Genomic DNA, 14,290 nt, shown 5'->3' on the forward strand with positions numbered 1-14,290 from the left:
CATGAAGAAATGAGATATACCAGCTTTCTTTTTTTTAACTTTTTATTTTGAAATAATTATCAATTCGGAGGAAGTGGCAGAAAAATGTACAGGGAGGTTCTGTGTACCCTTTACCCAGCACCCCACAATGCTAACACCTTGCATAACTGTAATACAATATCAAAACTAGGAAACAGACATTGGTATTATACAATCCATTAGTTTTACAAGCACACGTGTGTGTGTGAGATTTTATCACAGGTGTGGCTTTGTGTTACCACTACTGCAATCAAGATACAGAGCTGTTGCATCAGCACAGGGTCCCCTGTGCTACCCTTTTATAGCCACATCTACCCCCACTGCCCACCCCTAACCCCTGGAAATGCCTAATTTGTCCAACATCTCTATAATTTAGTTACCTCAAGAGTGTTACTTACATGGACTCACAGAGTATATAACCTTTTGAGATGGGCTTTTTTCTGACTTGTTGCCATGTATGAAGAGTTTGTTCTCTTTTATCACTGACTCATACGCTGTGGATGGCTGTCCCACAATTCGATTAACTTTATAGTCAATGAAGGATATGTGGCTTGTTTCCAGTCTTGGGCTATTGCAAATATCGATAAAGCTGCTATGAACATTAGTGTACAGGCTTCTGCACAAATAAACGTTTTCATTTTTCTGGGACAAACATCCAATAGCTTTCTTTTTTAAAAGAACATTGGTTCTCAGAAAAAGAAAATAAACAAATAACGAGAGTTAAATGAGTTAATAGAGAATATTTAGCGCATTGTTGGACCAGTAAAGTGCTTATTCATGTCAAGATGCACTAAAGTTTTTCTACTACGTAAACAGGCTCGATTCTAGTCGCAGAGGGTACAAAGATAAAAAGATACAGACCCTGCCCTCAACAAACTCACTCATCCTAATTAGAAAGAGAGGAAGGGTACCAGTTATCAGCCTTAGGCTGGAAGAGGCAAGAAGACAGAATAGTTACAGGAACTTAGAAGGGGACAGTCATATGGCAAGAGCCACTGACAAGAGCTGTGGCCTTTGGTCAAAGGATGCAACCCTGGAGACCCGCAGTGAGGGAGGCTGGGGAATCAATACCCTGAACTCCCTCTCCTCCCTCCCCCTAGTCTTCTCCCAGCACTTCCCATTGGCAGGACCCAACCCAACTGGAAGCCAGAGGGCAGAGGGCCCTGTGATGCCATCCATGCTGGTCAGTGTCTAGGAGTACGGAGCATGATGGGGAAGGGTGCAGGGCAAAACTAGAGGAATCAGTAGACTAGATCCAACCCACACACGCACACCCAGCTTTGAATGCACTCTTTAACTTTGGGCAAGTTGCTTAATTTCCCTGCACCTCGGGTTGCTCACTGCAAAACAAGTGTCATAATGATAGTCATGCCGGTTATCGGAGCATAAACCAGACGATGTCTCGAAAATGCCTGGCAGAGCTCCTGGACCGTGGTAGGCGTCATTGAATGTGCTCCAGCCCCACCCCCAGCTGACGACAGTTCTCTGCACTTGTGGCTGTTTTATAGTCTTCATGTATTTCCCAGGAGCATGGTCTCTCCCACTGTGGTCCGTAGCCCATGTGCTTTAGAGACCCCTGGGGTCCCTTTCATCACGCAGGTTCGTGGCCCCCACTCCAGTCCAACTGAATCATGAGCAGAGGAGGACGGGAGTCTTCATTTCGGACAAGTTTCCCCAAGTGATTTTCAGGCACAAGAAAGTTTGGGAACCACCATCCTAGAAGTCCCTATTTCTAATTGACGCCCACTTGGGTGAAGCAGAGGTGAGATTTATCTGTACTTGGCAGCCATTAGGTATAGTTCCAGCCCATCAGCTCTGGAAAGAGGGCTCTGAGACCAGGACACTAACGGTCTGTCTGGCAGTGTTAGGCCATGCTGATTCTCCATTTTGCTGGCTTTATTAATACCTGAGGAACAATGTTCCCAGGTTTTTAATTAAAACTTCTCTAACATCCAGACTCTAATCATTTTCTAGGTTGGATATGGGCTTGGTAAGTAGCTGTCTCTGACCCCTACCTTTCAGAGAAAATTTAATAAGCAAAGCAGAAGCTGTTAAAGGGAATAAAAAGCTTTGTGGTTGAGAATAGGTCAATTCTGAGTATAAACAGGAAGAGGCCAAAACTTAGAATGAGACCAGAAGATCTAGGACCTTGCTTTAGTTTGTTAAGGAAAAGTGTAAGGAAATTAATCAGCAGTCCGGGACAGACACTGAGCTCATGGCTTGGGTCTTGAATTGGTTAGATCTCAGATTGGCTGCGATAGAGAGAATGGGAGAGAGCAGGAGCTTAGACAAGGGAGAATTTTATTTGCTTCTCATGTAAAACTAGAGGCAGGCAGAGCAGGCCTGGGATGGCGGTTTTTCTCCACAAAGTTCTCGAGGACTCAGGCTTCTATGGCTTTTGGTCCCGCTCTCCCCCAAATGTGGCCCACGTCCTCGTATTCCAGGATGGAATGCCAGTGTCACATCCATGTTCCAAACCGCAGGAAAGGGGGAAGAAGGTACAAAGAGCATGCAGCAGCTGACTTCTAAAGAAGGTTTAGAATCTGCCACCCAACACATCTGATTACATCAGTTTGGCCAGAACTCATTCACATGGCCGCACCAAACTACAGGTCTAGCTTGGAAACTCTATACTACTAAATGGATGATACATGGAGGACAGCTAAGAGTCACTGCCATGGGTTCTGCATCCTGAGAAACTTTGGACCTTCTTTTCCCAATGGAATGGTTATCATTCAGGTTCCGTACAGGAACCCAGAAACCACTCCTGGTATACTTAGAAGAGAAAACTTAAAAGACAGTTTGCAGCACAAGTGCAAAAATGAGACAACCCAGAGGTTAACAGCAGTGGGAAGCTTCTACCTTCCCTGGGGCTGGAGGGATAAACGAGGAGACAGAGTTTAGAAGTCAGGGTTGGTTGGCAGAACTTGGAACCCCAGTCGGCCATTCCAGTGGGAGCCAGAGCCAGGAGATGCAGTCCCTGCCCTAGATGCCACCAGTAGCAAAGTGATCCAGGAAGAAATATGCTGGCCTTTCCCTTCTTCTGCCCCTCAGTCTCCTTCTAGTGCCTTACATTGGCTAGAACTGCCTGGAAGCCAGAGGACAGGGACGTCTGAGAAATGTAGTTTCATGCAAACAGAGTAGGCAGAGGAAAGTATGGATCTGAAAGCAAACAGGTGACTAGAGCAGCACCAAATCCAAGTTGTGGACCAGGATAAATTACTAATAATTGACACCTGGCTAGACAATTTTTCTGGATGAAAATTTTGCAAAACCAAAGTGTCCTTCTGTTGAAAGCAGGGACTTAAACAGATCTTAGTACATCAGTGTTCACAACAGCATTGTTCACAATTGCCAAAAAGTGGAAGCAACAGCAGGTGAATGGGTAAACGGAATGTGGTATATACATAAAACTGAATATTATTTAGTCATAAAAAAGGGATGAATTTCTGATACATGCTACAACCTGGATGAACCTTGAAAACATTATACCAAGTGAAATAAGCCAGACACAAATGAACAAATACTGTATTATTCCACTTATATGAGGTACCTAGAATAGGCAAATTCATGGGGACGAAAAGTAGATGTTACCTGCAGCTGGGAGCTGGAGGACAGTGGAGAGTTATTGTTTAATGGGTACAAAGCTTCTGTTTGGGATGATGAAAACGTTCTGGAAATGGATAGTGCTCGTGATTCCACAACGTTGTAAATGTATTTAATGCCCTGAATGTTATATTGAAAAATAGTTAAAACAGTAAATTAAAAATTTAAGGTAAAGCATAAAAATAATGAGGATCCCTCTTCTTCCCAAATGTATTTCCTGACTGCAGAACCCTTTATGTGGAAGGTATGCATGTTGGTAATCAAGCCATAGAAGCCCACTAATGGACAAAACAGGGGGATCCAAAGACCAGGAAGACTTCAAAACCCAAATCAAAACTCTGCTTCCAAGATGTGTTGTGAAGTTTCAGTAATACTTTCTTGGGGGGAGAAATGTTATTTCCGCCTTTTCCTAACCTGAAATTGATATGGTCATTAAGAGTAAGCATAACCCAATGAAAAGGCCAAGGCAAAAGCAGAGGTTTACAGAATTGGATGTCACCTCCCTTTCTCTCTCCCTCCCTCCCTCTCTCTCTCTCTCTCTCTCTCTCTCTCTCTCTGTGTGTGTGTAAATATATATATATATATATATATATATATATATATATGGAGCATCTGAAGACTTGGAAATAGGTAATCTCACAAAGGAGTAGGAAAAGAAGTGAGAACCCAGAAAGCCTACAAGGGATTCTTTGAAGAAGGGAAATGAATGGGGGAGAAGTTCAGTTTCTGGGTTACCTGCTAACAAGGAGGGGGGTCAGGGCGTCAGGATATACTCGACTATGTCTAAAACAGCTCAGAAATGTCCTCAAGAACAAGCACTGAAGATGGTTGTTGACTTTTGCACCCAGGAAGGTTATTGGCTGCTCAGTAAAGGCTGTTTCTGTGAATGGAAGGAGACTCTACACTGAAATGGGATGAGCAGAACAGTCCTTTCTGCATTGCTCCATTTGCTGCCTCAACAGAAGCAGTAAATAAACCCTATTCCCAGAACTATGCTGATAACATCGATGATGGCGGCACACAAATTAGGAGGTAAACAAAAAGCCGTGTAAATTTCAAGCTCCATTAGAAACACAGGCAGAAAAAAACAAAACACAGAAAACATCTGCCAAATAGAAAAGGTCAAAATTGGAAGGGAAAGAAACTTTCTTTTTGAGATCCTAAGAAGGTACTGCCAATGTCAAAGACATGAGAGGATTCTGTTTCCTTGTTGACTTTGTGAATCATAGAATTCTTGTAAAAACTCTCTTGTCAGTATCTCCTCGAATCAGATATGTGGGGTGATGGAGGATGAGCTGCATGTTCTTTTCTCCTGGAAAAGGAAACCATACAGTGTTTGGAGTAGAGCCACAAGATGCCATTCCAGAGCTGTCTTCTATTTTGTCCCTTACATGTAATTTTTTTTAAGAACCTCCAATAATATTTATGGCTTTGGCATAATGCATACATAATTTTCTTTTGAAGACTCCACAATATAAGTTGTCTCTGACATGGAATTGGCATAATAGTCTTCTGTAAAAGACCTCGGGCCCTTTAATCCCTTCGTAAAATGTGTTGCATGCCCCAGATCAAGTCCAGGAAACGCACACATGTCTTTCTTTTAGTTGCTTGTGTTGAGGGGGATGATACACAAATGAAAACAGATATTCCTCATAAGTTCTTTTTTATGTCATGGCAGTGTGCATTCTGGGTCTTTGATGATGGATGAGCCTTCATTTGTAAATTTAATGCCATATGTATTAACTTAGTTTCCTTCCAGACATTTTGTATTAGTGAGAGCATCACATATGGTTTTATAATGCTCCAATACCAGATGCCTGGTTGTTCTTTGATTCAATATATGCAGGAAGAAAAGATGTAAAAGGTGTATGGTTATGTATACCATAACTTTTTGGCTGGGTAATCGGTCAGAAGTTCCATCCTACCTGGTGGCAAGGGATTGACCTAGTTGACTTCTCAGGCTTCTGTCTCTAGATGTTATGATCCTGTGGCATATTTTCCCAGAGGTATTAAATTTGAAGAGTCAATCACTAGACGCAATCAAATCCACCCTCCCTCCCCCAAAACCAAGCAGGTATTTTTAAGTATGCATCCATATACACATATATGCATTTCAAGAACAACAGAGTTCTCTTTGAGAATGGAAATATAGTCATTGATAAATTACATTACTGAACTCCAGGTATTAGTTACAGTGGAAAGTGAGAAATTGTAGGAAACTTTTAAAATCAGAACGTGGATTATGGCTTGAATTTAATTGTGTTGCTCAGGGTACTATGCAGCTATCACTTGATTATATTCAATTTATCTCTTTTTATATACCACCACTTACTCTCCAAATGTTTCATCTATGCTCATTGTGTTTTCTCCAGCTCTCTCATGAGCTCTTTGAGATCAGAGCTAATGTTACACAGTAGAGACTCAATAAGTACATTATAAATAAATAAAGGAGGCTACAGCCGGAGCTGGGTGGCGGCGGTGGGTGCTGCCGGAGGAGTCTGGTGGAGCCCAAGGCAGTGGCGCTATGGAGTCACTGGAATGGAAGTGTCCAAGTTGGAGAACTGTTACCTTGCAAGATTTGTGGAAGAACATCCTTTCCAGTGGCATTAAAAAAACATGGACCTATTTGCCAGAAAACTGCCACTAAAAAACAGAAGACTTTTGATTCAAGCAGACAAAGAGCTGAAGGAACGGATATTCCAACAGTAAAACCTCTTAAACCCAGGCCTGAACCACCAAAGGAGCCATCTAATTGGAGAAGAAAGCATGAAGAGTTCATTGCCACCATAAGAGCAGCTAAAGGCCTCGGTCAGGCCCTTAAAGAGGGTGGCAAACTTCCTCCCCTCCTCCACCTTCTTATGATCCTGATTATATTGTGTCCACATTGCCAGAGGAGATTTAATGAAAATACAGCTGATAGACATATAAATTTCTGTAAAGAACAGGCAGCACATATTAGTAATAAAGGCAAATTTTCTACTGATACCAAAGGAAACTTGACTTCTCGGACACAGTGTAAGCCTCCTGCACTTAAAAAGTCCAGTTCTCCTTTAACTGCCTCATCCAGGATCTTCACGATTACCACAGCCAAGTGGCACTAGCAAAACTGTTGTAGGTGTTCCTTCGGGTAAAGTGTCTTCAGTTAGCAGCTCTTTGGGAAACAAACTTCAGACCTTGTCTTCCTCCCATAAAGGGATAGCAGCCCCTCGCGTAGGCAAGATGGACAAGCTAGGCCCTCCACTCCGAACTGGAAGGCACGTGCAGAGGTTGCCTGACAGTAATGCAGCATCAGACAGTGCCATCAAAAGACATGAGTTATTACCCATTTAGAAATCCTGCCTCAGGTGTGCTCGCAAGCAAAAGAAAATCATAGACTGAGAGCTACATGGCCAGGGTCTACAAGGAATCTTGTTGAACAAATAACACAACAGCCTTCCTCGATTGAGGGCTGCCCTTCCCCAAGCCATTCCTCACACGCTTAAAGCACAGAGTTTGCACAGTAAGGAATTCTTTTTAAAAGTCATTTCTATGTAGAAATCACACTCTGCCCAACATCATGGACTGGACTATTTACAAGCGTTCACATTTTAAGTATTCCTTTATGATTGTTCTCTCCTTTCTGTCCCTACCCAGGGGCTCCAGTACTTTTCTCTTACCGATCCTGAAGGGATGGGTACGCTGTAGGGCAAGGGGTGGTGGGCTCCTCAGAGCTACTGGCAGCAGCCCTAGGGTGCTGTCCTTACCACAGGGTGGCAGATGTGTAAGGGCAAGGGGGGTGGGACACGGTCGGTGGGATGTGGCAACGCCCCATAGGCACAGGCATCCAGAGCCCTTCCTGATCCCCATCCTGTGCCCCCTCAATTGTGGCAGCAGCCCTAGGGTGCTGTCCCTACCACAGGGTGACAGATGTGTAAGGGCAAGGGGGGGTGGGACACGGTCGGTGGGATGTGGCAATGCCCCATAGGCACAGGCATCCAGAGCCCTTCCTGATCCCCATCCTGTACCCCCTCAATTGGGGTGGGAGCCAACAGCTAGTTGCAGTGGGGAGGGATGAGCCCAGCCCGGGGTAGAGGGAGAAGCCTCCCACACCTATTAACAGCCAGCAAACTGTCCATCCGTGTGTGGGGTGGGGGAAAGAGACGGGCAGGTAGGCGGGAAGGATCAGGCTTGTTCTGCCCCCAGCTTCGGTCCAACATCGGAGGAACTGAGGCAGCAAACGGCTGAAATGCTCCAACGAGAAGGAGAGGAAGTTCCCACTGTGTACAGCTCCCACACCCTGGGGCTGGAAGAAGGCAGACCTTGCTTGTGAAGTGCTGTAGCCTCCAGCAGCGCTGGGCCCTGGGCAAGCTTGCAAGAATGCAGGCCAGGCAAGGGCACAGGAGCCAGGCATTCCTGACCAGCGCATGCCCTGCCATGCTCCTCAGAGGGATTGCTGGGGACGGGGGTGCTGGCAACTCCGCCGTCAGCCCTTGCCGGCCACCGGCCAACTCGGTTTGTCCACGTACAAACCGACACCCCACCAGCACTGTAGGGCGGCCCTGCTCGCCGTTGAAGGTTCCGGGCCAGGGGAGTTTATGCAGGGCTGTGGGCCCAGCCTAGGTTCCTCGATGGAAGCCACACCTGGAGCCTGGGCGGTTCTTGCTGGGGCCAGGGGGTGTTGATACCTGCCACCCGCCAGGCTCACACCTCATAGAGGATCGCGGGGAAATCCACGTGGATGCGAGGGGGGATCCAGCTTCCGGTGCCCTGAGGAATCAGGTTCTCATGCACCCGCCTCTGCTTGGCCCGCCTCTGCCCGTTCTTGGTGACCACTGTGTCCTCATGGAACTCGTGAGCCAGATCCCCATCCTCGGCCTAGAACGTGGAGCCGCGGCGGCGCGTGACTCCGAAGCGGGGCACGACCAAAGCTTGCTCAGCGACAGCCGCCTCCGGGCCGCCGCCCCCCACCGCCGAGGCGAAGGGCCGCAGGCCGCGAGCTTTGCGGCCGCAGGTGCCCATGTCCGGGCCGCCGGCACATGGCGGCAGCTTGGCTCTCACAGGGCCGTGGGCGCCGCCTTCCGTGGGCTCCGCTGTCTCCCACAACATTTTTTTTTTTTAATGAAAGAAGAATAGGAAAAGGAAAGACGAGAATTAAAAGATACAGTGGAAAAAGAAATGGGGTTAGTCTACAAAATGTGTGGCATGAGACCCTGTAGATGGACGAGCCCCGGGCCACAAAGTGGAGTTCGAACTTTGTTGTAGGAGCCGAGGTACAGGAGAGGATAGGAGTAGTTATGTGATTCATGATGTCTAAAACAGAAAAATAAATCACTTTCTCTGTGAAAGTATGACTAGTTCTGAGGCCTCAAAAGTTCTCCATTGATTTCTCATAAGGAGACACCGGATAACTTAATTGTGAACTTCTTAATTAACATCGCTACTGAATCCATACTAAATATGGCAGTGGATTTCATGGGTGTTTTTTTTTTAAGATGCCCTCAATGCAGGCCCATAACATGACATCCTGTGATCCACCAAAACCAGTTGTGATGTGTTATGTGTAGCTATATATATTGTCTGCTTTTGTTGTAAGCATGTAACATGTACATATTCATTATTCAGATTTAATCCAGGGATAGATTTTCAAGTATCTAAGATGCTAGCTCTCCATCCTGGTTGTCCATTAGAAAGAAGCATCTGTGGAGCTTTCTAAAAATGAACACGTCAGGGTCCCTCCCTGAGATTTTGATTTCTTTAGTTTGGAGAGTGGGATCTGGGCATCTGCCATTTGGAAAGTTTTAAGAGTGATGCCTATGCATTAACATGAGGCTCCTAGAGGAACTGGTGAATTGCTATCTTTTCAGCTAGATTCTTTAATAAATAATGTTTGTCTCAAAAATAAATAAATAAAAATTAAAAATAAATAAATAGAGGACTAGATGAACGTGGCTACAGATTCAAGATGCCACCATTTACATTACAAGATGTGACCTGAGAAATTTAACAACTGAGGATGTCCCCACTTCTTCCTTGGAGGTCATTCATTTTCCCCTCCTCTGGCTTCCGTGAGTAATATAGATGCTTAATTTTTCCCCCTTTGGTCCTTTGCCCTTTGAATCCACCCCAGAAAAAATGCCCAACGCTATGGCACTAGAAAATGTTGTGAAGAGCTTTACCATATTCCAACATTTGTGTATTTATATACTTATTTTATTCTTGGCCTTCATTTGAGCTTTTAAAAATTTTCTCAGTTTCCGCTGTCATTTTCTACATGTGTTGTCTTTGCCTTCTTTTTGACAGCTAAGGTACCTTTTTTTTTTTTCTTCATAAATTTTATTTATTTATTTTTGGCTGCGTTGCGTCTTTGTTGCTGCCCGCCAGCTTTCTCTAGTTGCGGTGAGTGGGGGCTACTCTTTGTTGTGGTGTGTGTTCTTCTCATTGCGGTGGCTTCTCTTGTTGCAGAGCAGGGCTCTAGGCACGCGGGCTTCAGTAGTTGTGGCACAACGGCTCAATAGTTGTGGCTCATGGGCTCTAGAGTTCAGGCTCAGTAGTTGTGGCACACGGGCTTAGTTGCTCCGCAGCATGTGGGATCTTCCTGGACCAGGGATCGAACCCATGTCCCCTGCATTGGCAGGCAGATTCTTAAGCACTGTGCCACCAGGGAAGTCCCTAAGGCACCTATTTTAAATGAGATGCTCCTAAAATACAGGTCAAGGACTCCCTACCTGTAGAAAAATTCTCTAAGGGTAACATAAGGAACTAGTGGCAATGGTTATGTCTAGGTAGTGTAGAAACGTGGAGGAGAGTGTTTCCTTTTCATTCAGTAACCGTCTGTTTGAATCATTTTTATCCATGAGCATGCATTGCTTTTATAATTTATAAACTGGTTAAAAGATAAAATATCTATACTCATCATGGCAATTCTAGCAGGTCTTAAAAGTTTTAATGAAATATGAATGCAGTTAGTTTATGCATATGTTTATTCTAAACAAATGAGCAATCTCATTCATTGTTCTAAGATACCACACTTAATGAATCCAGTATTCCACCTTTTGAAGCATCTTATAGGTATCTGAGATTAAATACTGGTCAGTGATTCATACTGGGGTACGTTTATGGGTGGAAGATGACTGAGCTGCTTTTGTATATGTAGCTTTCCGCTTTGACTGACACACCCCCAGTGAGCATTTCAATAACACAGGAAGTGTTTCTGTCAGTTGGTAAAGAGAACCACTTCCATCACAGCTTTCCGTATTTTTATTCATTTTCTTCACTTGTGGCAGTGTTCACACTTGGAACCCGTTTCACATGCTAAGGGTCCTCCACCTCGATTACAGCTTTTTGCTAATTCTTCACATCCCATGGTCCCACCACATTTCACTCTTTGCATTTCCAAACTTTCTCTTTCTCTTCAAGGTTTTCATGTCATTTTGGTCCCAGGGTTTCATTCCCATGTCAGTAGATCTGATCCTGCCTCTAATTTGTCATTAGCATTTCTACTCTGGCTTGTTTGTTTTGAGTTTCTGCAAATGGTTCAACCATTGTCAGGCATGTTTTCACCTTCAAGTAAATAAATGTCTGCCTAGAAGTGCATAAAGTTATTTGACTCCATAAAAGAATGCTCACAAACACATGCTGTTCTTCATAAACATTCTATGTTACTGTATTAAGTTGATAATTGGTAAGATATGTTTAAATTTGCACATTGTAGAAACTGTAAGTTTAATTCCCAGCAGAGTAAGTGTATAAATGCTCAGAGTCATATACGATTCTATGAAGATGCACTGTTTATCTGTAATCTATAACATTTAAAAATTAGCCAAAAAGGCTGAAAGGGTTCTTCCTATGTTTTCCTCTAAGAGTTTTATAGTGTCCCGTCTTACATTTAGGTCTCTAATCCATTTGGAGTTTATTTTTGTGTATGGTGTTAGGGAGTGTTCTAACTTCATTCTTTTACATGTAGTTGTCCAGTTTTCCTAACGCGTGTATGTGGAATCTAGAAAAATGGTACAGGTGAGCCTATATGCAGGGCAGGAATAGAGACGCAGACATAGAGAATGGACGTGTGGAGACGGGGTGGCGGGGGAGGTGGGGTGAACTGGGAGACTGGGATTGACATATATACACGACCAGGTGTAAAACAGATGGCTAGTGGGAACCTGCTGTGTAGTACAGGGAGCTCAACTCAGTGCTCTGGGGTGACCTAGATGGGTGGGGTGGGAGGGAGGTCCAAGAGGGAGGGGATATATGTGTGCATACAGCTGATTCACTTCGTTATACAACAGAAAGTAACACAGCATTGTAGAGCAACTATACCCCAATTTTAGAAAAATAAATGCATAGTAGGTAGTCAAAAAAAAGGCGTGAAAGAGACTGGCTGCATGATCCCCTCCCCCCAGTGATTCTCCAACTTCAGTGAGCATCAGAATCACCTGAAGAGCTGGTCGAAACACTGATCGCTGAACTACTGATTCAGTCCGTCTTCAGTGGAGCCTGTGAATTTTCCTTTCTAACAAAATCCCAGTTGATTCTGATTCTGTTGACCTGGGACCAGATGTTGAGAACCATCGCTATCCCAGTTCTCCTCCTGAGCACACAGAAACACTGCATTTCCCAGCTGTGCTTATACTTATGTTAAGACCAGATGACTAGGTCCAGCCCAGTGGCATGTGTATGCCACCTCCAAATTGGGCCACACAGCTCCCTGCATCATTCTCCACTGTCTCTCGCCCCTTCCCTGGGCAACAGTGGAAGACTATGTATTCAAGATGGTGGCCTGCCGAGCTGGAGGGTCCCTAGATCTGTGAGTTTGTGATGGAGGAAAGCTGCCTTACTCACGTAAAGCTGTCATATGAAAGAAGAATAATCCTTTGTTATTTATATCAAGTCATTGAGTTTCAGGGCGGCATTGCCTAACTCACCCTGATATACATGACTTTCACGTGGTCATGAGATGAACTAGTTGCCCAGATCTGAGGCAACTTTTACTATGGAAATTTGAGAGATTGAATCAATCCACCATCTACGCTTCCCCATCCAAAAAAAAAAAAATCTATTTAAATTGACATATACGTACTTAGCTTAGAGCCACATGTCTGTAGGCTACAAAGATATTGTTGCTAATCTTTCAGAACATCTCCTAAAGCCACTTTGGTACATTTTGGGGTGATGATCTTTCATCTGAACTTTTCCAACTGCCGGCTCCTTGGACTCGATCAGTATTCTTACACTCTCAAAATGGTTCTACGCACACAGCCTTTACTTCATGTTGAACGAGACCAAGGCCCTTTTCCTCTCATTCAAAGCACATTACTGGACAGCTCTTCCTTGTCTGCCTCTGTTCCTTGTCTACCTTGTTCTGCCAGTGAAGTCATCCCATAATTTCTTTTTTTTTTTCATGAAAGCTTTCTTTTAATTAAAGAATAGTTGGTTTACAATGTTGTGTTAGTTTCAGGTGTACAGCAAAGTGATTCAGTTATATAGATATAGATATATAGAAGCACACACACATATACACGTCTATTCTTTTTGAGATTCTTTTCCCTTATAGGTTATTACAAAATATTGAGTATAGTTCCCTGTGCTATACAGTAGGTCCTTGTTGGTTATTTTATATATAGTAGTGTGTATACGTTAATCCCAAACTTCTAATTTTTCCCTCCCCCGCCTTCCCCTTTGGTAACCATAAGTTTGTTTTCTATGTCTGTGGATCTATTTCTGTTTTCTGTATAAGTTCATTTGTGTCATTTTTTAAAATTAGATTCCGCATATAAGCAATATCATATGATATTTGTCTTTTTCTCTCTGGCTTAGTGACTTGACTGGGGCATAATTTCCCCTTAGGCATCTTCACAGTTAAGGTTGATGGGCCCTGAGTGACCCACATCTTTCATCGTGGTTATAAGCCTCGAGACCCTCCCAGATGATCCCTGTTCCTTTACCCCATTGCTGGTGATACTTTGCTGAATCTGACCCACCCCTTTCTCTGGACTCTGATGTGCATGGCCCCTTCCTGTCCCACCAACCTTGAAGAATTTGACCACTTGCCTACTTGGGTATCTGCCAGGCTCTGGTACCCCATTTATTTGTCAGTTCTCCTGTCCAGACCTCCACACACAGCGCACTCCATGACTAAAGTAGACTCTAGTCAAACTCTCTTCCTTTTTCATGCAAATGTTATATCATTGCCCCTATTAATGTTTCCTTCACACAGAAGTGAACCAAAAGCAAAGATTTTTCCCAGTTATACCTTATGAAAACTGCACTTCCCTCAACCCTTTCCTGGCATACCACCCCACACTACCTTACATGAAATCAAAGCCTCAAGATTACAGAATAGAAAAGTTTCACCTTTTAAAATGGTGTTCATTGTTCTGTTGATAAGTAATCATACATTTATTGAAGAGAATTTGGAAATTCAGAAGAGTACCAGCCTCTATCTAAAGATAATTTCTCTTATGTTTCTTTCATTGCCATGTCATTTAAATATACCTGGCTACTTAATAATATTCTGTTGCACATTTAGGCCATCATTTATTCAAATAATCCAAGCAAATGTTGCTTGTGATTTTCTTATCATTATAAATAATGACAGGCTGCACATACCTGGTAATATTTCTAGAATTACCAAAAATCTCTTTCTAGATTCTTTGCAAGGGAATCCCTTGGTATAAGTGTATGAACAGTT

At 43.8% G+C, this 14,290-nt stretch overlaps 1 protein-coding gene and 2 pseudogenes across 5 annotated transcripts in view; 2 read left to right on the forward strand and 1 right to left on the reverse strand.

Annotated features, from left to right (window-relative positions):
* SAMD12 (sterile alpha motif domain containing 12) overlaps window positions 1–14,290 on the forward strand; it is a 413,132-nt gene that overhangs the window by 295,847 nt on the left and 102,995 nt on the right. Inside the window, exon 6 of one of the 5 annotated variants that reach the window (XM_028500393.1) lies at window positions 3,852–3,900. The exons of the other annotated variants lie outside the window; for them this stretch is intronic. The gene's annotated coding sequence lies outside the window, so the exon portion shown is untranslated. Of the gene's footprint in view, window positions 1–3,851; window positions 3,901–14,290 lie in introns of those variants that run through there. 5 annotated transcript variants of the gene reach the window in all.
* LOC102983847 (zinc finger C2HC domain-containing protein 1A-like) lies at window positions 4,635–7,039 on the forward strand (annotated as a pseudogene).
* Window positions 8,305–8,622, reverse strand: LOC102983566 (tumor suppressor candidate 2-like; annotated as a pseudogene).

The sequence above is a fragment of the Physeter macrocephalus genome, chromosome 15, assembly GCF_002837175.3.
Source record: "Physeter macrocephalus isolate SW-GA chromosome 15, ASM283717v5, whole genome shotgun sequence".
Taxonomy (NCBI): domain Eukaryota; kingdom Metazoa; phylum Chordata; class Mammalia; order Artiodactyla; family Physeteridae; genus Physeter; species Physeter macrocephalus.